Genomic DNA, 26,797 nt, shown 5'->3' on the forward strand with positions numbered 1-26,797 from the left:
TCTGTAGCTTTCTGATTTCTCCCTCTGTCCCCTCAAATGAGTTTTCAATTTACAGCCATCACCATAATTTTACAATATTTTATCATCCTCCCCAAATAAAATCCCATATCAAGTATCAATTACTTTCTCAGATTCCCTCTACTGAAGTCCCAAGGAAATCCTAATTTCTTTCTGTTTCTATGGGTTTGCTGACTCTGGGAAATTCACATAAATGAAATCATACCACATGTGGGTTTGCGCGTGTGTTGGGCTTCGTACGAGCCATAACATTTCCAGAACTTACCCGTGCTGTAGCAAACATCAGGACTTCATTCCTTTCTGTGGCCGACTGCATTCCACTGTGTAGATAAACTCTATTTTGTTTATACATTCCTTAACTGATAGACACGGGGGTTGTTTCAAAAGCTGGCTCTGATAAATAGTGTGGCTGGGAACACTTGTGCAAGTGTGGGTTAGCCTACAACCTTAGGCTCTTTTGGCTATAAACCCAGGAATGCCATCAGTGGGTCATAGGGTCTCGTGATGGTTAACCTCTGGAGAGACGGCCAGACTGTTTTCCGAAGTGGGCACACCACCATCCGGTCCTGCCAGCGTGTGGGTATCCTACTGAGAGCCATGCCAGCACGTGCTGTTTTCTGGTTTGGGGGTTTGTTTTGGTTTTTGCTTGTTGTTGTTTTGGTCATCTTAGCCAATGTGAGTTCTTGACATCTTTTGATTTGCACTCCCCTAACGACTATTTGGGTTGAACCTCTTTCCACAAATGTTCTGGTTATTTTCAGGCATTTCTTAGAGATGTCTACTCGGGTCTTTTGCTCGATGAGTGTTCACTGGGTTTATCTTACTATTATTGAACTGTAAATGGATTTACATATTGTGGACACTTGTTTCCTTCTCAGATATATGATTTGCAAGTATTTTCTCCTATTGCTTTATGTTTTCTTGATGATGTCCCTCAAAGTACAAACTGCTTTCGTTATAGAAGTCCAGTTTCCCTCTCTATTTCCTTTCTCTCTCTCCTCCCTCTCTCCTTCTCCCTCTCCCTTCCCCCCTTTCTCTGTTCCTTTGAATTTGCTGTCATATCTAAAAAGGTTTTCCTTCCCCATGCTCTCATTGTTTACTTACTATGGTTTTCTCCAAGAGTTTGAAGCATCAACTCTAGTGTAGAGCTTGTTGATCCATCCAAAGCACTGTCTGCAGATAACGTGAGGAGGGGCTGAGGGGTCCCTCTTCTACATGTAGCTCTCCAGTTTTATTGGCACTGTATATTGAAAGGACTATTTTTTTTCTTGTCAGGCTTATTTGAAAAGTCAGTGATGAGTGTTGTAGAATTGGCTTGATAAAGGCTCCTGCCACCAAACCTGATGTCCTGAGTTGTCTCCCCAGACCAAACATGGTGGAAAGAGAGAACCAATTCCCATTGGTTGCCCTCCAGCCTTTACACACACACACACACACACACACACACACACACACACACACACACACACACACGATGGCTTGTGCTTGTGCTCACCCACATGCATATACATGCGAAATAAATAAAATGAAAAAGGAAAGGAACATAAAAGCAAGGACTCCTGTATACATTTATAGACCTAATTCTCTGAGTGGGTCTACCCTTCATCTGTGTGCCTGTATTACACCAGCGTTGTGTGTGCATTTTTATAGTAAGCTGTGAAACCACAGAACACTGGTTATCTTTCTTTATTCTCTGTCAAGATTATTTTTCTTCCATTCCACGACTTTTGTATCTTCATATGAATTTTAGAGCCATTTTAATCAATGTCTGCATAAAGTCAATTGGCAGGGAGGCCCTCCAGTAAATCTGTGCACCGGCTTGGGGACAGCCACCATATAACATTGTCTTCTGACCATTTTAGTTACTTCTTGTGCATTCCAATGATCACATTAATTTCTTTCAACGAAGTCTTTTTGTTTTCAGAATACAGACCTTCTTCCCTTTCCTTCTCTTTCTTAACCCACCACACAGTAAAGTTCCCATTTCTCTGATTAGCTCTGAAGATAACTCTACCCCTACCCCCCACCCGACCAGGATTTACCTTAGCCCACGCCTTCTACTCTAGAACAGCACTGTTCAATCTGCCTCCATTTTCTAGTAGTCTTTTTTGTTCTCTGCCATCCTTTGAGTGTTTAAATAACGATTGTTCGGGCATAGTGGGCCCACATGCTCACAGAGTACATGGATGACACTGCAGTCTGATGGTCTGGCGCTTTCCCTCCTTCATTTCACGAGAAGAAACTCAACGGGTTGGTTTATTTTCTCCCCTAGTACTTGGCCACTCGAGTGGGTGGTACTGTGATTGACAAGCCACCACCTCCACACCTCCTGGGGAACACATAATCCTCACTGAAGGCGCTGGGCAGAGTTCTACTGTCTCACCTTCTCCACCCCCAGTGCTTGAGGGTCTGTGGGAGATTGTTGTAGAGCGCTGGGGAGAGACCTCATTCATCTCTGTTCTTTAACAGGGTGCTCACAGGGCGCGGTGAGATCCAGACACCCTCTACCTTGTCCTGTGGAAGAGCTGTTCAGGATCTCTCTGTGTTCTTGCTTTCTGTGTCCTCTAACTCCAGATATCGCCCTTCCCGGATCCTCCACGACTCTTTTCCTTCATTGGAAACTTTGATCTGAAAGACAGACGCTAGTCTGCGGCTGGGGAGAAAGCAGGGCTCGGAAATAGAGAAAGCTGAAGGCTTGGCTTCCTACTTTTATTACTTTTCTTCTTTGTGTGCACCATTGATCACTGTCTGCTGAGGGTTAATCCTAGACTACTGTGTCTGTGGGCAATCCAAATGTTTCATCATCTGGTGTTATCAGGCTCTACCCTACCAGAACTGGAGAAGATTTTGGAGTCAACTTTGCAATGAATGGAGTTTTGAGCGTAGATGTGGGGGAGATGCAGCTGTTTGAGGGCAGTAGCAGTTTCTCAATAGATAAGCACATATTTTATTTAATTTATTTTCCCGTCTCTGGTGACTACCACAGTGAGCTGGTTGAGTTTGTCCAGTGTGTGTGTCTTAATGTGAGCTCCTCTCTGTTCCCTAAAATCTCCACTCTCCTCCTAGTGGATCAGGAGGCCAAGGTACTCTTAAAAAAAAACAAAAAACAAAAAACGGGAGGCGGGTGTCTGTGTGCAAATGTATGAGGTTAAAGTGTATGGGTGTAGTACCTGCAAAAGCCGGAAGAGGGCACTGGACGCTCCAGAACCGGCATTAGAATCGGTTGTGAGCTGCCCGGTGTGGGTGCTAGAGACTGAGCTGTGTCCTCTGCAATATCAACTTTCACTCTTAACGCTGAGCCATCTCTCCAGCCCCAAAGGCCGTTCCTTTAAAAATGGTCAGTATTCCCATGAATTCACAGATGTGAACTCAGCTCTTCAGGGAACGAGTAGCCATTTGGAAGATAGGGAAGAGAGACGCTCCCTATTGACATCTCTGAAAGAGCAACTGTCAAGGCCATGGGCCAGCCCCTTCCTGCTTTCTTCTGCGTATATACATCTACGTCTTTGAGCCCTCCAGAGTACATTTGTGCATGGGAGTCAAGGACGGGGTCCAGTTTCATCCTTTGCATGTATGCTTCTACTTTTTGGAAAGTTATTCTTGTCCCGTTGGGTTGTCCTGGCACCCTTACTGCTAAAGAGATCTCTCAGGAATGGAGTGCTTGCTGTGCGAACGTGAGGACTTGATTCCAGATCCTGACACCCAATAGCAAGCTGTGCATGCCTCGAGCGAGCCTGCAGCCCCTGCACCGAGACGGGCAGACAAAGCTAGGGCCCAGTGATCCAGCCTAGAGAAGAAAGCACAAGCTTCAGGGAGAGACCCTGCCTCAAAGGAATAAGGATGACAGCAGTAGATGATACTGGACATCCTCCTTTAACTCCATGAGCAAGTGTGGGCACACACACACGTTCACATAGCTTCAGGTGTGTTCATTCACCACATGTACATAAACCACACTCACACAGAGACATAATACATGCACGATCATACACACACCACCCTCAAACACATATGCATGTACACTTATATATATCACACAGATGCATCACTCACATATGTACACATGCACATTTGTGGACAGACTATGCTCAGACACATACATGCACAGTCGCATATCATTACACCATACTACACTCAAACACAAACACACATACCACACATACAACCATATATTTGGTTTTTAAAAAAAATTTTTTTTTTTTGGAAGCTGGGGACCGAACCCAGGGCCGTGCGCTTCCTAGGCAAGCGCTCTACCACTGAGCTAAATCTCCAACCCCCTAAAATTTTTTTTATTTATTGTTATATTTAGAGTACACTGTAGCTATCTTAAGATACACCAGAAGAGGGCATTAAATCCCATTACAGATGCTTGTGAGCAACCATGTGGTTGCTGGGAATTGAACTCAGGACCTCCGGAAGAGCAGTCAGTGCTCTTAACCACTGAGCCATCTCTCCAGCCCATATTTGGCTGTTTTGAGACAGGGTTTCTGCATAGTCCTGACTGTCCTGGAACTAGTTCTATAGACCAGGCTCGCCTTTGCCTTCCGAGTGTTGGGATTGAAGGCATGTATCACCACGCAGCTAAAATGTATTTCTTGATAAAATTTGATAAAAACAGATACAGCTATGTAGCACTACACCAGCCCGAGGGTGTGGATTCCTTCTACCATTCTGGGTGTCCTGCCACAAAATCCCACCCTCTCAGCTCCTCCACCAGCAGCCTGGGCAGGTAATGGTGCCTGTGCTTCCTCTTGTGATAGCTCGCTTCTGTTATCAGTTGTCTGTCCACGAGGTGACTCCTCTGCTGCTTCTTGCTTGGTGTCATGCTTCAGAGCGTCCCTGCCCCTGCCTGTGTCAGTAGTTGACGCACTATTTCTGAAGTCCGTTCTGTTTTGTGGGTCACAGTTGCTTCTCTCTCCAGCTGTTGACAGACGTTGGGCCGTCTCCAGTTTAGGGCGACTGTAACTGTGACTGCTGTGAATGAGTTTGGGTTGATATATGCATTCATTATGGTCGGAGAATCCCTAGGAGTGAAATTGACAGCTTCCGGGTAGATACTTAGTATTCCTGGTGGCAACTGTGTCTAGTTTCCAAAGGGGTTGTATAGTTAGCCGATATCTGTCTGTCTGTCTGTCTGTCTGTCTGTCTGTCTGTCTATCTATCTATCTATCTACTCTATCTATCTGTCTGTCTGTCTGTCTGACTGGCTGGCTGTCTACCTACCTACCTATTTATCTGCTTACCTATCTATCTGTCTGTCTGTCTACCTACCTACCTACCTACCTGTGTGCATATGTTCCTGTGTATGCGCTGTTCTTGTACGTGTGCTGTTCGTGTATGAGGAGACCTGAAAGTGATGCCAGCTGTCTTTGTTCATCGGCTTTCACCTTATTCTATTGAGTCAGAGCTTCCCACTGAACCCGGAGTTCATTGTTCTGGCTGCTCTAGCTAGCTCGCTTGCCTTCCTGTCTCCATACCCAGTACTGAGATAACGGATGGCCACGGTACCTATCCAGCTTTTTATGTGGGTTCTGGGGCTCTGAACTCTGGCTCCCAGTCATGTATAGCAAGCTGAGTCATTTCCACAGCCCCTACTTTACTTTTTTTTAAACGCTTTTATTTTTTAAAAACAGGGCCCTGCCTGATATGATATTCACTAAGTAGCCCAGGCTACCCTTCTTCAATCCTCACAGCAATTCTCCTTCCTTGGGTTCTGGAATGCTGGGGTATTAGTGTATAACCACCACACCTGGCTATCACATCTCTTCCAAATGTGCAGGGTTCCTGAGGCTAGCCCTTCTGCGGCATGCTGGGAATAAAGATGCGTGGGTTCAGCTACACTCGAGATTCAGTCAGAGAAACAACCCTGTGTCTCTGGATGTCGCTTTGGGTCCTATCCGGGCATTACTCTGTGATAGTCAATGAACAGGAGGAGAGAGGAGCTGTGTGCATGCATGTGTATATGTGTGTGCATGAGTGCATGCGTGGGGGGGAGGGGGATGCCTTGGCTCATTGCTCTATAGAACCTTGCTCTGCCTCCAGGCACTGAGATTCTAAATGAGTTTTTTATGAGTCCAGGGAAGCCCATTAATCAAAACTTGACATCTGATGTGAGCTCCTTGGATGCTAAATTTGTGTGGTGACGAGGAACATTTGTGCTAAACATACAAAAAAGCATGTTTGAGAGCAAAGTCACTTCGCTGAGGCAAATTTACATACAGGGAAATATAGAGGCAGTAAGCACACAGCCTACGGGCTTTTATAAATACACATTCAAATAATAACTCTAGTTAAGATTTAGACAAATTTATACTTGGTGATGGGTAATTGTAATCCCAGTCACCTGGGATTGATCCCAGTCAATCTTGGAGGCTAAGGTGGGAAGATGGCTCTGAGGTCCAGGCCAGCCTGGGCTACAGTGTGAGACCTTGTCTCAAAAACAAACAAAATGATATTTAATATGTCAAAGGGATAACGTTGAAAGGAGGCCCCATGTAGACTCCAGGGCCACTCGTTTTCCTGATTCCTACCCATTCAGCCCCAGCTTAAAGGGGAGTGAGTCTGAGGTAGATCCAGACTTCGGCTTTACCTCAGGGTACTTAGGGTCCTGCTCTAGGGAGTGCAGTAGAGTAGATGTGGCCGTAGAGTGGGTCACATAGGGTTTGTTGTTGTTTCCTGGTGCCATTCATTACAGTCTGTCAAGCAATAGCCTAATGCCTACAAGATGAACTTACTGGGACGACGGCTCTGACAGTAAAGTTTCCTATACTGTACTGTTGCGGTGAAAATTTGAAAGAGCGGCTGAACCGGTCCCCAGGCGTTCTCACTCCACGCAGATCCTCAGGAGCCGCCTGCTCCAGCTGTTTCTCTGCCAGCCACTTTCACACACTGTCCCCTTGGCCCAGTAAATCAAAGTTCCAGAAACTTGTCATTTAGCAATTAGATTTACATGTTAATTCTCAATCCACAATCCATCCACACAATAAAATCACTGCCAATGAATAAAGATATAAACCGCCCACCTAGACAAGATAAAATCGACCCAGTCCACCTGTGTCCTGCTCCGTCATCTCCATCTTGATTCCCCTGGCTCCTCCTCCCTCCTTCCTAGACTTTCCCCTGCCTTTCCTTTCCCTTCCTTCTCGTCCAGTGATAGGCTGTGCCTTATCCTGGACCCGTCTTAACGACATCATAACGACATCGTCCTACACTGTACAAGCATGAAGACCTGAGTTCAATCCCTACCACGTGCTTAAAAAGCCAGATGTGATATGATGGGAATGTAATCCCATCGATGGGAAATGAAGACAGGAAGATGTCTCTGGAGCTTGTTAGCCAGTCAGACAAGGCTAATTAGTGAGCCCCAGTTCTGGGGAGAGACCCTGTGATAGATAGATAGATAGATAGATAGATAGATAGATAGATAGATAGATAGATAGACAGACAGACAGACAGACAGACAGACAGACAGACAAAGTAGGTCAGAGAAGGGTAGGAAGAGGCAGGAAGGGAAGAAGGGAGGGACTGAGGAATGTCACCTGAGGTTCATTAGCCTCTGGCCTGGGAGCAGGCACATTGATGTGGACATGAACAGACCCTGATGGGAGCAAATGCACGCATGCTCACACAACGAAAAGAGAGCACTACTGGCACAACTTTAAAAACGTGTTCATACCTAACTAAAAAATATTGCTTAGAGAGAGAGAGAGAGAGAGAGAGAGAGAGAGAGAGAGAGAGAGTGTGTGTGTGTGTGTGTGTGAGTGAGTGAGTGTGTGCGTGCGTGCGTGCCTAGGGCTGGAGAGAGCTCAGCAGGTTAATGGCATTTGCAACCAAGTATTATGATTTGAGTTTGACTCCTGGTACACATGTGCTGGGAGGAGATGATTTCCCTTTAGGTGTCCTCTGACCTCTGTACATGTTATAGCATGCATGCATGCAGACACAGGTGTACACACACACACACACACACACACACACACTCTCTAAGTAAATACAAATTTTTTAAAATGTAAATCTCTTGGCCACATGAGGTGCTGGGATGTCATGCATTTGGTCAATGACAGTCGCCACACACCCTATAGAAACTGCAGCATCTGTGAGCAGCACAAGGCACATCTGCACTGGATCCCATTTGGTGCTCAGACGAGCTCTGTGAGGCCAGAGTTCCATTTCTCCTTTTAGAGGAGGAAACAGAGCCAAACAAACTGGAACAGTGCTTAGCAGCCGAGCCTGCAGATGAACCTGGTTTGCACCCCAGCCTCTGTGCTCTGTTCCCTAAGCCCAGCTTCTTTTCACTTTCTTGTGCACACTTGTTAAGGACAGAGAAGACCTGTGTCCTTTGGAGGACTGAGCATGTCTGAGGGTAGGACTTAGATTCAGACATTTCTCTTTTTAAAACTTAGTGCAAGAGCTAACACAGACACTGCAGAGCTTGTTGCCCAAGCACAAGTTCAAAGCCAGTACCCATGTAAAGAGCCAGGCGCCACAGTATGGGCCTCCAATTCTAGCATCAGGCATGCAGAGGGTTCCCTGTGGCCTGCTGTCCAGCCAATGTACTTTAGTTGGCGAGCTCCAGGTTCAACTGAAAGATCCTTTCTTCAAAAAACAAGATGGGGTGACTAAGAGATGATTCTGCGGTTTAGAGCACTCACTGCTCAATTGTAAGAACCAGAGTTAGGATACCCGCAGCTATGTATCAATCTGGGCATCCTACAAAGGCCTGTGCACTCCAGTTCTGCAGAATCCAGTTGTCCTCATCTGACCTCCATGCATGCAATGTTATGCTTCCACATACAAGTAAATAAATCATAAAGACTAAAACTAAGGGCCTCTGAGATGGCTTCGGGCATAAGGGTACCTGCAGCCAATTCCGACAACCTGAGTTCGATCCCCAGCAGCCACATAATGGAAAGGTTGTTCTCTGACCTCTGTATATGTGCTGCAGAATGTGTCCACCACCTCCCCCAACTATAAATAAATAAGTGTAATAAAAGGATGAGATGGAAAGTGATAGAGGAAAGTGACATCAGCCTCTAACCTCTGCACACATCTGTACACATCTTCACATACATCTGCACAAACTTCTGTGGACATATCTATACATATTTCTGTGCACACACACCTACATACACATCTGCACACACAGAGATACATACATATACCAAAAAAATAATCAATGCAAATTGCAGTATTCAGGAGGCTGAGGCAGGAGGATTGCTGTGAGTTTGTGGTCCGTCTAAGTTACACACCAGGGCCTGTCTCACAGCACCACGTACTGAGACTAAAACTGATGGCAGTGCAACACAGGGGTGGCATCACAGACTTGTAGTCCTATCAATTAGGAACTTGAGGCAGGGGGATTAAATTTAAAGGCTGGGTTGCACAGCGACCAGAGCAAAGTAATGGGATCCTGTGTCAAAAGCCCAATTGTAAAAATTAATGCAGAGTTTAGATCTAGTTCCAAATTCCAAAGACACTTGGTTTCTTGTCATTTAAAACACGTTTATTTAAAAAAAACAAACAAACAACAGAATAACAACAAAAAAAAACCTGTCTCCCCTCTGTCCCCAAGCTCATCAGGTCAGGGGCACTCTGCAGAGGTGCCTTTCTGCCACACCCCTACTGCGGGTCACCATTACCAGTTCGAGATTCCTGAGCCTTTGCTGGCCCTTGGCCAGATGGGTTTCCTGTTCCCACTCTGCCCCCCTAGTTGGCTTGGTTTCTAGCCAGGAACCAGATGAGCCAGATGTTTACCCACCAGTTGGGACCAGGGCCCCGGGCCTTCCCCACAGCTATCTCTCCCTTCTATGATTTGCTACGGCTCCCAGATTTTCAGGATGTGGCCAAGGGCTGGAAGCAGAAGAGGACTCGAAAAGCCATCTGGGAAGTTCAGGCTTCTCTCAGCAGCCACCGTCCTCAGATGGAGGGCCGTGGTCCTGAATCCTGGCGTTCCTTGTCCCTTTTTGGGAGATGCTCAATGGGTCTGCTCCCCGCCCCTTCTCATCTTCTAGTCTAAGTGCCCTAAGTGCCTAAGTGTCTTGGGTGCCATTGTCCCTCCCCTGGAGTGTTCTCTCTGTGGTGTTCTCACACCTGGTCTCTCAGCCACTCTGCAGGTGTGGGTCTTTGAGGGATACCGCACCCTTGTGGTCAGTACTGCTCAGTTCCTTCTCGGCTCCTGGGATGTAAGTGCCCATCCCCTGATACAACACATCCCCATATACACCTATGCCTTTCCCCTAGCTGCTACCACCGGTGTAGTGGCTTAAAACAATATTTATTTTTCATTTACTTATTTTTATTCTCTAGTCCAGCATACTGACAGAACCGGGCTCTCTCTGGGAACTTCTAGCAGCTGCCAGTACATCCTGGCTTGTGACCTCTGGGTAAGCTCATCCCAGCCTCCTGCTCTACAACCTGTGGTTACACACGCTGAACTCTCACCCACTTCTTAGGGAGAGCACCGTGATTACAATGGGCCAGCCGGCTGGCTAATCAGAGCTCATCGCTTTCTCAGGACCTTTGACTTACTGGAGCATCAGAAATGTCCCTTTTGTCCCCCACACAAAGGAACGTTCACAGGTTCTGGGGATTAAGATATCGACACTTTAAAACCAGCAACTACCTCAAGACTATAGGGACAAAAAGGAGTTGTTCGCTTCTGTGTTACGGTTGTTACAATAAGACATCAGAGAAATCAGACACACAAATGTGTTACAAGCATGGGGCAGTGGTAAATGTTAATTATATTTAGCCCAACATCACTTGGAAAACTACATACCCCTTTTTTGTAGGGAGGGGAGAGGCTGGGAAATGTCAGCAACTTTTAGGACAAGAGTAAGTGGTTTTTAGGGGAACCCAGTAGACTTGGAGAATATTTAGTGACCTGAGAGAGAAATGTGTTGGGCCTGCAGACGACAGACCGATTTGCAAATAGTTCTCTATAAAGTCAGGGAAGAAGATAACTGTATGTGGCAGAAGTCTGTCCAGGTGTGTGGACTGAATCTGCTCTGTCTGTCTGCCGATGGGTCTAGTCTTCTGTGGTCACTCCCTTGAGTAAGAAGTCTTTTGGCCATTGCTTCTTCTCTTGGAGGATCCTGTCTCTAGGCAGACAAGGGAACTTGGAAGAAAGTTGATACCTGTCCCAGAAGCAGGGGGACCAAAGGAGGATGGGAAGGCCTTGGGTTCTGAGGTAGGTTGTGAAGACTCTCAGTGTGCCAGCCCTCCAGTCTGTGAGGTATCTTTTGCTCACCCTCAGTAGGACTTAGAATCTTTGGCACCATCTCCCTGGGAACAGGTCCCCGTCCCTGAGGGTGATGCTACTATGTAATTACCCACCTCCACCCCATCACTCAGGCCCAAGTTTAAATTCTGACCTGGCTGCTGTATTGGGTCTGTGAGGTGGCACAGGTGACTTACGTGATCTCTGAACTTCAACAGCCTCTTCCATAAAATGAAGGCAGTAATCTAGCTGCAGGGATGATCAAAGAAGAAACGTCTGGCACGGTGGTTGGCAGACAGTGCTCAATAAATAGCATCGACCACCGTTTCCTCCTCCCCTTGGTTTGTACTTGGACAGGATGTTTAAGCAGAGGAAGTTTCTTTGGTGGGAAGGAAGGTGAAGGGGGTCATGACGTCTCCAATTTGGGCACTCTAAGCTCCTGAGCTCAAGGGAAAGGGGGTAGCATTTGTCACCAGTCTTGGGTTTGGTTATCTTTGTGAATTGGGATGTTACTATCCACACTTATCTAGGAGACGCTAGGAGCTGAAGCCACTCACTTCTTCATCTGCCTTCCCAGGGCAAAGTGCAGCTACTCTAATACCTGAGTGTCAGGCTGACCGACCCACCAATCTCCTGATCTCTGGCTATATTACAGGAAAGGAAAAGTGAGATACTCCCATAGAAGACAAATGTCACTGGCAGGGTGTGTGTGTGCCACTTACCAGACCAGAACAAGTATAGAAAAAGATTAATTGGAGAAAATTTATTAAAGAAACTACTTAGGGAGACAGAGCTATAGAAGATGGGCAGAGAGAGATGGGGGTTTGGAGGTGTGGGGTGTAGGGGAAGGGGTGGAGTGAGATGGAGGTGAGGGTGGTGAGGTGGGGGACGGTTGATTGGCTCTGGGAAAGAACAGGACTTCTTGTGTCACAGTTAAAGACAATATTTTATCACGTCTCACGCCAATTCTGTGGGGGTAGATAAGCTGGAATCTCTTATCAAGTAGTTAATTTTGTAGCCCTGTTGTCTACTAAGATTGGTCAGTTCGGGCAAGGGTCATGAGTCTTTGGGAATAAGGCTCAAAAGAGTCCTGTAAGACATGAGTCATGGAGAGGCCAGCTTCCAAGTAGTCAGGCTCCGATTAAAGTGAGGGCCTTTCTGCCTTTAATTTTGCCTCCTTTTGTCTCTCCAGCAGGGCTGTGATAATTAATCAGGGGTTTATCCGCTCTCCAGTGCTTCCTGGTTGAGGACGGTGCTGAAGGCCATGCCTGCCATCCTGATGGATATGTCCTTTCCCTGTTTATTCCACTTTGATAATTCCTTCTGAAAGCACAGGCCCTACCTTGGTCCATTTTGCATTGCTATAACACAATACCCGGGGCAGGGCAGTGTATATGGTTTGGCTTATGGGATGGAGCCCAGTCACTGGAACATGTGCTGTTGCCGGGGTTAGTGGGATAGACCCCCAGTACCTTCCCCTTTCCGGTCCTTTTGCCTCCCAGCCATGAGGTTAGCAGCCTTTCATCTCCTCCTGTCCCTGCCATCACGGGCTACACAGGCTCAGAGAAACCTTCAAGACAGAGCCAAAGCAAACATTTCTCTTTGTAAGTCATTCAACTCTGCTCTTTGTTATGGAGACAGAGAGCTGCCAACTTGGTGGCGCTGTTATAGAATGTTTGCTTTTACTCTTCTCTGGAAGTGCTTCTATTCTCCGCCTGTGTTCTTTAGGATGCTGTTTTTCATTTTGGTGGGAGAAGCTTGAGACCCAGGCTCGCGTAGCCCAAGCTGGCCTTGAACTCCCCTTGTAGCAGAGGATGACCTGATGCGCATTGTTCTTTAGGATTTAGGTTCTGGAAGTGGGGATGGGGTGGGAGGGGCTTTGGGTTGCCCTTGTCTCAGACACTTTATTTTTGCTGACACCATACCTCTCCTACAGCCCTGTGTTTAATACTTGTGGGTTTTTAGCCTGCACACAACAAGCGCACGGCTGTTCAGTGAACTAGCTGGATGATCTGGCCAGTTCTCACAAATCCACTGGGGGAGGGGAGGCACAAAACAATACTTCTCTGAGCTCAAGTGCAGGGTAAGAGTCTTCTATAGACCTCATGTTCTTAACTTCCTGACCCCAGCTGCAAGGGATACAAACCACGAAGGTCTGGTGGTCTTTAAGGACGTTTCTTGTCGCCACCACTCTCCAGCTCTGAAGGACAGCCCTGGAGGATGTACCTATGGCGTGTGGGGGACTGGGGGTTTGCTGGGGTGGGGTGGGGTGGGGGATATAACAGTTTCCAGCGGTACTCTGAGCTTGCTGGGTTCCTTTACCTTTCCTTAAGGTGAGAGCGCAACGAGAGCGGCTGCCTGGGTAGAATTTCTCTTGCCTGTGCTCTCTAGAGATAACACTTGCCTGACACTAGACCATCAACCTTGCATCTAACACTCACCTTCTCTGCCCTCCCCTGGCATTGGGTTGCAACGGTTGCTAAGCAACCAGATTATCTGTAGCACTGCTGGGTTGGTCAGCAGATGCAGAAGGCAGACCAACACCACAATTCCTGTCGGAGAATCCCAGCCCTGAGATAGCCCCCAGGGATGGAATTTGAACTCTGCTGTCTCCAAGCAAATCTGACTGACCTCTATATCCTAGGGGATCTTTCTTCCCCTGGAGCTGGGGTCTGCCTTTTGAGTCTGGGAGAAATAACCTGGAGTTATAAAATGATAGATTCAAACTTCAACTATGTGGGCCGAGAAGCTTACTAATTCTAGAGGAGTTTAAGATGATTTATAACAAAATCTTCCATCTTCCTTTGTACATAAACCTGCACAAAAGATGGCTGACTATTTTACGTTGTACCAGAGGTCTCAGGAAACTACTTATTGTAAGGGTCAGGAAGGCACTAACCCCATTAGACTCCCACCTCAGGGGTCCTATGAGTTAGACAGTCATTGTTTTTCTTCTTTCTCACCCCTCACTGGAGCTATGCTCATCTCTAAGGTCTTCTCAGAGCCAAGTTCTGTCTTTTATTATAAGTTACCAGGAAGTACTAAAGAGCCTTAGTGAAACTCAGGCATGATGGTAGGGGTAAACTGGCGTTGGCTGGTATAAAATGACCTCCCTTCAAAGAATGTGTTGCTATGGCTGGGGGTGATGGGTACACAGAATATTCTAGAATACATATTCCTAGTCTCTGTTTACTGTACCCTTTAATATGCCAATGATTTTTTATTTAAATGAGGCTTCTAGGCCAAAAGAAAGACTCACAAACTTTGTTTAAGACGTAATTAAGTCCAAACAACAATGTATCTGCTTCCTAACAACTTGGCACAGACTTAAAAGATAAAACAGACATGTTAAGAGAGTAGAAATGTCTTACATTCTATTCTTAAGTCATCAGGCTGACTTTCAACAGGATGTGTGTCTGTTAGACACTGTTTAAGGTCTCACAGCACACACCCCACCCTCATTTTTTTCCAATTTTCTTTTTTGCCTCGTGTGTGTGTGTGTGTGTGTGTGTGTGTGTGTGTGTGTATGTGGTGTTGTTGTTGTTGTTGTTGTTTCTAATCAGAGCAACTGCTAAGAGCTCAGCTTCACAGAAAAAGGCGGACAATGAAAGGCTCCATGTTTAGACCACTCTGGAGCAGTGGCCCCATGCCAGTCTCTATCATGGAGTCTAGTACATGTTGAATATTACATTTCTCTCCAAATGTTATAATACAGTCCTGTGACACTCAGATGGAGAAAAGTTCCTGTAATTGAATTGTTTGGTGATTTGGTCATTTCTCAAAGATCAAAGAACCAGTGAGCCCATACCAACCTAGGAAGTCTAGGTCAGTCCTTCAATGATGTGATCAGGAGATGTGAGGCAGGAGGGGTTAGAGAGAGGAAGGTGAGTTGGGGATACCCTTCTCACCTCCCATACTGAGGATCAGAGTGAACCAAGCCGGTGTTTCTTCACCTGACTGTCTGTATCTAGCACATCCTTAGGGACATCTGTTGGTCTAAGAGAGGAGCCGTGTTCCCATAGGCTTTGCCCGAACCCTTGGGAAGTCTGATGAGAGACTTGTATCCCCAGCCAGCCTTCTCCCAGGATTGTATCCCTACAGCCTCTGTGTCAGTGAGGCCTTCCACGGAGGCGGGGTTAGATATGGGGGAGGGGCTATTACAGCCCTGCTGGAACTCTGCTCTCAGGGATGGAGCCGTTCTCTTTCTCTATCCTGGCTTCTTTTTAAGGGTCTCACAATATCATAGGGAGGGAAAAGTATTAAAATGTCTACATAGTGAGTTCCAAGACAGCCAGAACTGTGTAAAAATGACCCTGTCTCAAAACAAAACACAAAACAGAACAAACAGATGACATTTCAGAGCCACCAAGATGGCTGCCACCAAGCGTGACGAGCTAAATTCCGTATCTAGAGCCAGCAAGATGGCTGCCACCAAGCGTGACGAGCTAAATTCCGTATCTAGAACCAACCTGTGAAAATGTCCTCTGACTTTCATTTGTGTTATATGCCATGCATGTGCACACACGCGTGCACACACAAACACACACACGCACACACACACAAACACACACACGCACACACACGCACACACACACGCACACACACACACACACAGTTAAAAGTATATCCCTTCCCCACTTCCACATCTGCAGGTAGGGTCCTCCCTACCTGACACCATCATGAGGACCATGGACTGTTCTAGCTCTGAAAGAAGTTGCTGTGGCCATGTAAACCAGGTACAGCAGCTTTTAGGGATGTCTTACGCCACACTAAAAACAGTCTGCCTTGCTTGCAAATTTTTGCAAACAACCAGCCAGGCATTTCTCTAGCCAGTGAGGGGGCAATGATATCAGTCTCACTTCCCTAGTGAGCAGTGCCTTCACTTTGGATGACTGGACTTGCCCAAGCCTTCTCCTCAGGTGAAAAACCAAGTGCTGTCCCTTCAAGAGAAAGGGCAATAGGAGAGAAGAAATTAGCTAGCTTCAGGGCTGCTGGGGGGCGGGGGGCGGGGGGGGGCGGGTTTGGATCAGGAGCCGAGTGCTTTGTAAACAGCCTCTCAGCATTCATTCCTCATCTTCAGTTGTTAAGGTGCTGAGCTCTACTGACAGGATATAATTACCATCATGAGGATGGAAGGTACACCAATCCAAACATCAGCTGCAGCTGGAGATGCGGCCCAGTTTGTAGAGTTCCCCGTAGCATGCAGGAAGCCCCCAGCTTGACCTCCAATTCCAGAATTGTGGGTGTGTACCTATCTATTGTTGGTCTAAGCCCCAACCCCACAGCTACCTGGGAACAGGAGGTATGCTCCGCCCACAGTTACCTGGCAACAGCCAGCTGTGCCTGACTACAAAGGGGCTGCTTGCCCCCCCACTCCCTCTTGCTTTCTCATTGTTCTCTTCTCTTCCCTGCTCTTCCCCTCTCCCCTTCTCTCTAGCTACCCCTTCCCCTCTAATGTGCTCACGGCCGGCCTTTCCTCTCCTCTCCTCTTCTCTTATTTAACCTCTCCGTGTGGAACCATGTTGGCTTGGTGTAAACCCCAACATTGATCCTAACACCTATAATCCCAGCACTTGGGAGGCGGAGACAGGAGGATCCTACACAGGCAGTTCAAGGCCAGCCGGACGGAACACTCCCCTCTCAAAACAAATTACGCTGTGGGCAGCAACCGACGTTGAGTTTTGTATTGTAGCCAGAGAATTTTTAATCGACAGCCTCTCGTAGCTAGCCAAGCCCTCTTCATCTACTAGAAGCAGCAAATGGGCAACCTTTGCCCTGCATTTGTCTAGCCTAGCCTCCCAGTGACCAATCCAGACAGGCAGCCATGCTTTCAAAGTCTCTGCCTGGGCTATGCATGACATAAAGTGCATTTGGCATTGGTACCAAGTGTACAGTCTTGAATGTGGCTCACTTCACTGTCTTCGCCCTCTTAGGCTTCTGCACCAGGAATTGGATTGGATTTACAGACCTGTCCCTGTCTCCTCCCACTGCTTTGTCACACACTTAGCTCAGCCAATGACTTGTTTTGAATTCCTGCAGTTAGAGCTGACTCATGCAGTTTTTATTTGCATGTTATTGACCTCAACGGACCTGGTTATGGTCGTGTGTTTTGTTTTGTTTTGTTTTGTTTTTTCCTGGCCTCGGGTCAGTTACTCCCGTTCTGTACTCACAGCAGCCCTTAGAAATAGGTGTAGTGACTTTAACTTTAGCAAGAACCAAGGTTCGTTCCTCTGTGTGGAGTGGCCAGGCTCACAGCATTTATAAACCAGACCCATATCCCGTGGCCCTCACTCTTCTCTATCCAGTTAGTCTCTCCTGTTGCGTTCTTAATAGGTTTGCAGGGCTTCCTCTGTCCGGTTCTATCTCAGAGGCTGAGTCTAGAAAGCTAGGAAACCTGTGGTATCTGAGAAGCATTTCAGTTGGCCACACAGAGGCCAGAGGGCTGATCTTAGCTGGTTGGGACGTTTTGGGAAACTCTGTTAATTCCTTTACAGTCATTTACAGGAGGCAGGGGAGATAGATCACTAGAATGACAGTCCCCAATGCACCACGGACCCCAGCCAGTATGGACAGACTTGGTGGCATGAAGTAATGCTTGCCTGGACCAGACAAACCTTTCTTAGCATCTCTGCCACCACAGTCTGCAAATGAGGTGTTATTATGACTGTCCCCTCACCCCCCCCCACCCCCGTCATCATGGCTCTCCAGCATCCCTCTCCCCTCACGTATCAGGCTCAGGAGAGATCCAAGATTGGGCAAACCTATTGCCCAAACCTGCAAAGGCTACTGGGACTGCAAACCACTATCTTGGCTTTACAGGGTACAGTGTATGAGGGGGTACAGTAATGAAACAGCCAACACGACCACTCCATGATTATTAGGAGAGTTTTTACTGTACTAGGAGAGAGGAAATATTCAGGGGCCTCTGGACAAAACCAGAGCAGAGAGAAAAGAAAGCAGACTGGACGAGGCTAGGGCCAAGGAAGCCAGAAAGAATCATGGTGACAGAAAGATAGCATAGATAAAGAATGGAGTGTAGGGGGAGAGCAAGGGAGGGAGGGGGAGAAAGAGACAGAAAGACAGAGGGAGACAGACAGAGCAAGAGATAGAGCAAAAAGATAGTATAGGGTGGATAAAACACGTGGATTAAAAGGAGGAAGAGTAGCGTTGGGAAGGCTGAGGGGCAAGGATGCTAGAGTGGACTTTGAATTGTTAACAGGAACCGGTGATGTTGAGGGAGCCTGGAGGCCGGTGTGGGCTCTGATGGTTCTGATGAGCGCCACAGGTATAAGTAGTCAGCTGGTGTGCAGTGTGTCCCTTCTGTCAGAGGAAAGGGAACGGACTCCTTTTGGGGAAATGCAAAACCTGTTTCACAAGTTCCTGAGGAATGCTAACCAGCATAAATCCTTCTACAGCACGAGCTCATTTCTGGATATTTGGACTCCCTGAGAGACCTAACAACTAGAAACTGTGCCCCTTAAGAAGACCCTTAGGTGGGGTACACCCCAGCACACCAACAAGATAGATGGGGCTGGGCAGGCTCCCCAAAACGCCTCTTCCTGGGTCTCCAAACACGGGCACTGGCCTTTGGGTTACCACTGGCTAGGCCTGCTCTGTGATTGGCCGTGGTGACATTGTGGGTGAAGGTGCTCTAGGAAATGGCTTGTTGGTAATTATCCCCAGCTGTTACATGGAGCAGGCTCCGGTTTGCCTGAGGCTATGGGATGGGACGTGGCTGTTTACTAGTTACACTGCTCTTTTGGTTGGAGGTTATAAATCAGCTGCAGTCCTCACTGTGTCTGCCATCTGTCTGCCGGACTGGAAAGGAAAGATGGTTCTTCTTTGCTTCCTTGGGTAGGGTTTGGCCACCCTGAGATGCTCTGGTCCCTGCAAGGGCCTGCAGCACTATGGATCTTGGGGCCCTGGGTGTCATGAGGCTGACCCCAAGATATTTTCCTGTGGTACCTTGTCTTGAGGTAAAACGTCAGGCAGGTCCAAAGTCACACAGCACCTTTGGCCAAGATGGCCAGTGCTGGCTTGTAGAGGGCAGAGCCCATGGAGTATTTGCCTTTGGTTGAGGAACACAGTCACCACCATGACCCGTTCCTGCAGTCACCTTCTTCCCTGTTAGTCATCTTTCAGTTGATCTGACCGCTATATTGCCCCAGATATGGAGTAATCAGACAGCTGACCTCAAAAAGAACAACAGCCCTCTTGACCTGTGGGCAAACTCTGTCCTTTCTTTCCTCCCAGCTCTTCAGACACCAGGTTCTGCTACGTTCATGGCCCCTCTACCATAAGCCAGTGTAAGCTTGCAGGGTAGTGGGTCGGGGGAAGGGAGGGAGACTAATTCCTGAATGCTTTGGGAACCACTGAGGGTCAGGCTGTCTGTACAGGCCTTTCCCCATGCAGCCACTGTCTAGCCTGAAATGCTCAGTGGGTAAAGATGTCTCACACCAGCTCTGACAAATCCAAGTGGACTCGCACAGTAGGACAGCACCAATGGCTCATTATCCTCCGACCTCCACACATATGCCACGGCACACACCCGGCCCCCCAATAAATGACCCATGTAAATAAAGACTTTTTTTAATGGGAGTCATGGGGCCTGAAGATCACAGCCCTGCCACGACGAGTCATGTACTTGGTATGTATTGCTGGTCTTAGACAGTTGGAATTGCTAAGCTTCAACTTCCCCATTTTGTCATGCCCGGGCCACATGGCACTGGTGTGGCACTTTGTGGGCACAGAACAGTTTGAGTCCTCTGTTCCTTCCCCTGCCCCACCCAACACCTGCTCCTGCTCTATAGAGAGAGCCCAAGTGGGGACCCAATCACCTTGGTAACGAGGAGACTAATAATAGGTTAATAATAGGTTCTTTTTAAAACCCTGGAGTACTTCACTGAGTCTATCTGCTGAAGCAACAACTGTTGAGAGAACTAGCGTTGGCAAGGTGGCGGTGCAGACACAGGGAGGGGCACTGCGTTGAGAGATACTGAAGGCTCCTAGCCTCCTCTGATCCCCTTCATCCCCTCCCAGGAGCAGCTTTAGGGAGCTCCCAGCAGATGAGCGGGCTGGGAGGGAGTCACTGGTAGGCAGTGCCCTAAGATGACTTTGCCCCTCGGTAGCACTCCCTAGACTAGCTCAGCGGCAAGACGGAGACTGTGGGTGGTGGTATCTGATCTAACTGGAGCTCATCCAAGGCAGAACATCTCTCTGGCGAGTGCTACCAGAAGGAGGGAGGGAAGGAGGGAGGGAGTCAGATGGCCAGTGGGAGGAGCAGCTAGCCTCCAAAGCCTGTGCTTGGCAGGTAGGTGAGTGATGGCATTCGGTGGGGATGCTGGATCCAGATGAAACTGCACTGTTGGTAGGAAAACAGGGCCAGTTCCACCAACGCAAGAAACTGAACTTGGCCAACAGCTCAGTGTGCTTGGAGGCAGACTACTCCCCAGAATGGCTTTGTAGGTTCCTCTCGGGGACCCAGTTATGCTACTTGAACCTCTGACCTAGGGAAACAAGAGCTAGTGAAGCGCAGTGTCCTGCTTAGCAGTACAGCAACAAGAGCAGCCCACATGGGCACCGGCAGGACTGCAGAACCGATGAGCCACCCGGCAGCTGCCACGTTGTGCTGGAGGCTCCGGGGAGACCATCAGTATTTCTGGATCTTTCCACTTTTCAGGAGAGGCCAGAAACTTAGGCTGTGTAACATGTCTTGTTTTTAAAACAATGACTGAAACCCCAAACACCTTTGGAGTAAACAGTCTCAGATCCCTCCTCTAAAGTATACTCCTTAGAGGTGGCCACCTCTTTCTCCTTCTTTTTCCCCTCCTCTTCTTCCCCCTCTTCTTCTTCCCCTTCTTTTTCTTCTTCCCCAGCCTTCTCCTCCTCCTCCTCTTTGTTCAGAGTTGAGACAGGGGTCCTCTGATTTGTGACAATCTGCCTCCCGGGTACTGGGGTTACAGGTGTGAGCTGCCATTTCTGCCTTATTTTCTCTTCTCTCCTCCTCTTATTGTTTTTGTTTCAGTCCTGGGGATGGAGTGAAGGCCTTGTCTGTCCTAAGAACTGCTCTACCGCTGAGGTGCACCACCTTGTCTCCCTCTTTTGAAATGTTGCCTAATTTAAAGTCTCTGATCTTTCTTACCCACAGAGAAGATAGCGTTTCTCTTGAAAACATTGGCTTCAAGCAGCAGGCAGTAAATTTGGGTTAAAGACTGAGTGAGGACCTTGGGAGACATGTGATGAGAACTGAGACACTCCACTTAAGGAGTAAAAAAAAAATGTCCATTTCTGTATTCCTCTATAACTGGGCTAATAGCTGCTGTAAACCACCATCTTGAAAGGGGCCTAGGAAATGGAATTGTCTGGTCTAGTAATCTCATGGAACTCTGTGGGCCTGTGTACTGGAGGCTTCACACGGAGATCCCTGGCCTGGTCAGGTCCGTGTGAGAGAACTGGAGCAGGGAGGGGGCATCACCCCTGCTGCTCCACCTCCCTCTCCCCACTGCCCTTTAGTTGCTCGGAGACATCAGCTGGAGGCCAGCAGAGCCAGTGAGGGATGCAGGGGAGCTGCTGGGGGCATTTTCCGGAGAGCAGATCTCTTCCCCAGGTGGCAGTGTTACAGCTCTTATGACAGAAACTCAGATGACAGACTAATTCTCGAATGCCTTTATTCCTTCTGGGTAGGATTCTTATATACAGTTTTGGGGTGGGTCGGGGTCTGACAGTAGGTACTTCCTATTGGCTTATCTGCATGTGGGAGGGCTTGGGGTGCTGCTTCTAGGTGACTGATGACCACAAACCTCTCTGCAGTGGTCTGTGGGGGCTGTAGCTATGTGACAGAGGCCTAAAGCCCAGGAACAGGGTTACTGGGGTTTCAAACCTTAGCTCAACTGGGAACCAGAATACCTTTCACAGCCCAGCCCACTGCCCCACAGAACTCTACCATTTGCGGTTTCCTTTTTAGTGACTCTGATGGGGCTAATGGTCCGTTGTTCTGCCTTCTGCCCCACCCTCCACCACCCAAGTGCTGGGGTTACACAGAAGTGACCACTTCTATGAGGAAATTATGGCTGCTATAGATCTTTCTTCTCTTCACTCCCAGGATCTAGTTGGTGGGTCTCTGGGAATGGTAGTCAAGACTAAAGAGCGGTTGCTCCCCAGAATCATGACTGCCAGCTGTGTCTGCTTCTGCCCCCAGGGAAGCCAGGCACCATTACACACTGGGCTGGAAAGAGAGCAGCTTAGCCCGGGTGGGTGGGTCACACAGGATCTCTGCCTGAATGAGTGCAGGAGAAACAGCCTTCTCCAGAGATGGTTTTCAGTGAAACAGCTCTCTTTTACTGGGGATAACAAGGGCTATATAACCCTTGGGGAGTAGGGAGGGGTTTTGGGGGAGGGTAGTGTATGTCATTGGCTGGGGCTGAGGTGCTGGGAATGTTTCATTTCCATCAAGAGGCATTTCAGGGTGCTTGCTAGACATGTCCTTATAGGGAGAGGGGATGATTAACCTGTAATTTGGCTACCAAGCTACATGACTTCTTTTACGGTGGCAGAAATGTGGAGTCGTACTGGTTACATTGCATTGGGATGGGTAGGCCAGAGACAGCAATCTGACTCCTGCCAGTGTCAGGATGAGATTTTCAGGGTTTGGCCACACATCTAGACCTCACTCTGGCTCTGGATTGGTTCTCCCAGTTGCACCACTTTCTGGCCCCACACGTGACAGCTGAGGCCAGTGGGCATCACCAGGCTTATTTATTTCGCGAGACTCAACGGCTAAGGGTTCACAGCCCTGGCTGTTCCCCTCCTCCATCTTCCCACTCCTCTATTCTAGTCCACATATACAACCCGATAGCATGAAAAGCCGGCCCGGACCCACCTACCTGGGGAGCTGGCCATTCGCTTAGCGCTTTGGCTCCCGCGGACACATCTCCTTCACCTCCCCTAGGCCAAAAGCAGAAACTCCTCTCCCTTCTGTGCATAGTTGCTTCTCCTCGCTCTGACCAAGTCCATGACAGAAGCAACTTCTAGGAGGTCTAGATTCGGTCCACGAAGGAAGGGAAGACACAGACGGCAGGAAGCACTGCAGGTGGGACCGGAAGTGGAATCTCGAGGCCTTCCGTGACCCACTTCCTCCAGCTAGGCCCTACTTACCAAAAGTTCCATAACCTTCCGTGCAAACACCGTGAGCCTTTGGGGAGGGGGGCACATTTCACATCTAAAAACAAAACATCTGGGGACGTCCAGGCTGGGAGGAGCTAGCTGGCAACTTCCCCAGAACATATCTTCCCCATTACATATCTTCCCTGTTACTGTAGCCTCACGGAGATGTATGGTATTTGGGGTGTGATCCCCGCTGTTCATTCTGTGGCAGTTATGCTCACGAAGCAGCATACGAAAGTTCCTACTTTTCATAGGGCTCCTGTGCGAAAGGGAACTGGGGCCACGGACTGGAGTCACGGTGTTGATGGCCTGGAGACACAGCTCCGTGCTGCTACCAGCCGGACGGAGGAGTCCGGATTTAAGAAGCCTCGGCTTGGGTAAAGCCAGGACCTCGGCTTTGCTGAAGGACAAGAATTTCAGGATGAGCCAGTAAGGAGCGCAGCTGGAGTTCATTAGAAGACACGCTTAGCAAATGTAAGAAGCAGAGTTAGGAGAAAGGCATTATGGGATATAGGCGCAACGTTCAGGCGTGGGCTTTTGGAAGGAGCCTCACTTCCCTGTCCTCTCAACAGTTAGATGTCGGATTTAGGGTTAGAATCTTCCAGGGGTTGCTACGGAGTTTAAACAAGAGCACAGAGAGGTTCCTGAGGGGCACCTGACAGGGTTAAACTCTGGATCACAGGGATGAGGTAGGCTAAGGAACTTCCACAGTAAACATGTTAATAGTCTTGCTAGTAAGGCATGGGGCCCTTAGGTTACATCCATTTAGACTGCCAGCCTGGTTTATTGTCATTTTTACTTTCTTATTCAACAGTATTTCCACATAAGAAATATTCTTTGTGTGTAGGTCACCTCCGTGAACTGTGCTGGAGAGGAATTTAAACAGATTGGAGTAGAAGGGACCTTTGCCCCTTCCAATGAACCCATACAGTTTTCTGTCACTTCCTACCCTGCCTCTGTGGGGACAGTGGGGCACCCGCTGGACTTGGAGTGAGTCCCGTGTCTGCACGGTGACTTTACCAAGTTCACTTTCAGGTTCTGTCGCTGTCGGCCAGGCCCATTGCCTCTCATTAGTGGTGACCCTCTTTCCTGGCCCAGGGACAGCACCCGGGGCTGTGACAAAGGAGCTGAATATGGGTCACCCTGACCCACTTCCATCTCAAGATCAGAATTAGGGTGGAAACTTAATCAAGTTGCTCTGAGACTTGAAATGCCACCCAGCTGTGCATGAGGCTCCCCAGCCCCCTCTGCCCTGATTTCCGATGCTCACTCAGTACAGTTGCCTGCTCTTTTCCCAGCCTCCTTTGGGGCTGCACGCTGTAGACACTCGCTGCCTGTGTGCACAAGCCCCCGCAATAGGCAGTAACAGGGAACACGTAGCAGCGTACACTTGTGTGCAAGGAACCACTCCCCCCAACCTGAAGCTAGGGTTCTCAGAGATGGGGGCCAGTTCAAGTCCCAGATAGGAATAGTGACCAAAGCAAGATGCTTGGCCACCTAAAGCCCTAGTTTCCATATCTCTTTATCAGTCTGGTTCCCGGGATTGCCGAAGGGTTCACGGTAGACTGTGAATGTAAACCATCAAACCTCCTCCTCTGGCAGAAAGTAATTACTTAAAACATGGCTTTAATAATTTAAAATATTTAAATTTTATATTATGTGTGTTGGGGGTGAGAGGTGTGTGTGTGTGTGTGTGTGTGTGTGTGTGTGTGTGTGTGTGTGAGAGAGAGAGAGAGAGAGAGAGAGAGAGAGAGAGATCACAGGTCCCTGCAGAGGCCAGAGGCAGAGAGAGCCCATGGAGTTAATTATAGGCAGTCATAGGCTGCCCTACGTAGGTGCTAGGGACAGAGCTCGGGTCCTTTGCAAGAACTGCATGTGCTCTTAGTCACTCAGCCACCTCCCCAGTCCCTTGTACTCACTAGTTGAAGTGGTGTTGTCATGCGTGTGTGCATGCACACACACACACACACACACACACACACACACACACACACACACACACACCGTGATCAGATGAGTCATGTGAACTGAAATGCCGTTTCTGTCAGGATGCTCTGGCAATTGAAGACTTAGGGCCATGAGCAACGGGATTGGATGAGCCCTCCATGCTGATGCCACTACTTCTCCGAGTGTGTGTGTGTGTGTGTGTGTGTGTGTGTGTGTGTGTGTGTGTGTGTGTTAAGGCTTTGGGGAGTAGAGCAGGGGCCAAAGTATAGGGAGTGAAGCTGGGGCAAGAAAGAGTTGGGAGAAGAGAAAGAGTGGACAGAGACAGGACGAGCTGCTATGAGTGAAGCTGGCTAAATGTTCCAGAGAGGATGGTGGCACCTGCTAGAGCTAGGCCTCTGGCTCTCAGCCCCGTTTGTTTCCTTCACTTGAAGATCCTGTTCTGCTTAACCTTTAGAAAGCAGAACAAAAAGATCTTACTTCAAATATCAGAGCTGGGTGTGATGCTGCAGGCCTTTAGTCCCTCGAACTCAGGAGGCAAAAGCAGGTGGATCTCTGTGGGTTTGAGGCCAGCCTGGTTTACAGAGCAAGTTCCAGGCCAGCCAGAGCTACATAGAAAGACCCTGTGTCTCAAACAAACAACTACATTTTATGTATCTCTGCATATAGTAGCCAGAAGCGGCAGGTTCTCTGGGGCTGGAGTTATAGGCTGTTGGAGCCACATGAAGCGGGTGCTGGGAACCAAACTCAGGTCCTCTGGAAGAGCAGTCATTTGTCTTTCCCACTGAACCACATCTCTAGACTCACAGTTTAATTTTTTGAATGGTAGATTCTTTTATGAATCTAATGAGCCTAATCCAGAAAATTGCACTTCACAATAGACTTATACAGTATTTTGAAAACCTTCCAGAGTCGGTGGCTTCTGGATCTCAAATTAAGTACCTTTGCTTTTAGATCATTTTCTAAATGGAAGTCAACTGAATGTTGAATAGGCAAACTCCTACACATGCTTCAGAACCCAGCTAAAATGTTACCTCTTAAGCGGAGCTTTCTCACTTGCCCAAAGCAGCTGTATTGCATTGTTTTTGCCTCCGCGCCTCTCTTGGATCCGCATCCTGTATGCACTCGTAGCCTGGCTGGCTTCCTCTACTGATTGGATTGGGAGCTCCTATGCATCTTGTTGGTCCCAGAGTCTGGTAGTGTTGGAGGGTTAGACTAGTAAGCAGTTACCTGCAGAAAAGATCAAGGGTCAGGGTGTAAGTTAGGGTAACCTGCAGAAAGGGCTTCTCTTTATCCTCGGACAAGGGGGACCCTCTCTGATGGAATGTCTGTTGGGAGTTTTGCCAGTCTGCCGGGACAGCTGCCCAGAGCTTCCAGAAGATAGGGAACTGTCAGCACCAGTGGAGTGATCAGGAGGCGGTGTGGGAACCCGGCATGGCTCTTGAAGATTCCACC

At 48.3% G+C, this 26,797-nt stretch overlaps 1 protein-coding gene and 1 long non-coding RNA gene across 3 annotated transcripts in view; one reads left to right on the forward strand and one right to left on the reverse strand.

Annotated features, from left to right (window-relative positions):
* The window catches only part of Gfod1 (Gfo/Idh/MocA-like oxidoreductase domain containing 1), a 104,833-nt gene that overhangs the window by 68,434 nt on the left and 9,602 nt on the right, over positions 1–26,797 (forward strand). Inside the window, exon 1 of one of the 2 annotated variants that reach the window (XM_039095674.2) lies at positions 23,749–23,872. The exons of the other annotated variant lie outside the window; for it this stretch is intronic. The gene's annotated coding sequence lies outside the window, so the exon portion shown is untranslated. Of the gene's footprint in view, positions 1–23,748; positions 23,873–26,797 lie in introns of those variants that run through there. 2 annotated transcript variants of the gene reach the window in all.
* LOC102547830 (uncharacterized) overlaps positions 23,861–26,797 on the reverse strand; it is a 35,073-nt gene continuing 32,136 nt past the window's right edge. The window contains exon 3 of the long non-coding RNA XR_010059431.1: positions 23,861–26,572. This is a non-coding gene — a long non-coding RNA (uncharacterized LOC102547830). The remainder of the gene's footprint in view (positions 26,573–26,797) is intronic.

Source organism: Rattus norvegicus, chromosome 17 (assembly GCF_036323735.1).
Source record: "Rattus norvegicus strain BN/NHsdMcwi chromosome 17, GRCr8, whole genome shotgun sequence".
NCBI lineage: Eukaryota > Metazoa > Chordata > Mammalia > Rodentia > Muridae > Rattus > Rattus norvegicus.